Source organism: Eurypyga helias, unplaced genomic scaffold (assembly GCF_000690775.1).
Source record: "Eurypyga helias isolate BGI_N326 unplaced genomic scaffold, ASM69077v1 scaffold26840, whole genome shotgun sequence".
Taxonomy (NCBI): Eukaryota; Metazoa; Chordata; class Aves; order Eurypygiformes; family Eurypygidae; genus Eurypyga; species Eurypyga helias.
This window is the reverse complement of record NW_010226682.1, coordinates 2533-3325: the sequence shown is the minus strand read 5'-3', so window position 1 is coordinate 3325 and position 793 is coordinate 2533.

The following is a 793-nucleotide window of genomic DNA, read 5'->3' as shown; positions in this document are numbered from 1 at the left end:
CTGTTCAAGCTCATTGTGTGATCAGGGTGTCCCAGCCCAGTTATTGCAGGAAGGGGGAGATTCGTTGTTATACCCAGTGTGAGATTAAGACACAAACAAGGTCAGATGCCGCTAAAAAAGGCTCTCTGGCTCCTGAGCTCCCAGGGTCACAGGCTCTCGAGCTCCTGTGCTCTTGGGCTCTTGGCTTCTTGGGCTCTGTGGCTCCTGGGCTCTGTGGCTTCTGGGCTCTCGGGCTCCCTTGCTATAGGGCTCTTGGGTTTTTGGGCTCTGTGGATCCCAGGCTCTCAGGTTCTCTGGCTTTCTGTCTCTCGGGTTCTCTGGCTATCAGGCTTCTGGGCTCACAGTCTGTCCCTGTCCCCAGCTCTCTAGGTCCCAGTCTTATGTTCTCTCAAGCTCTTGGGCTACCTGGCTCACTGGCTCTCGGGCTCTCAGGCTCCCTTGCTCCTGGAATCTTGGACTGTTGGGCTCTCGTGCTCCCTGGCTCTTGGGCTCTCTGGTTCTCTGGCTTCCTGGCTCTCGGACTCCTTTGCTCCCTGGTTCCCAGGATCCCTTGCTTTTGCACTCACTTGCTCCCTAGCTCTTGGGCTATGCGGCTCCCTGGCTCCCAGGCTCTTGGGATCCCTTCTCCTAGGCTCTGTGGCTCCCTTGTTCTTGGGCTCCCATCCTCTCTGGCTCCCAGGCTGTCTGTCTCTCTGGCTTTTGGGCTGCTGGGCTCTCTGGCTCCCTGGCTCCCGGGGTCTTGGGCTCCCTTGCTATAGGGCTCTTGGGCTTTTGGGCTCTGTGGATCCCCAGC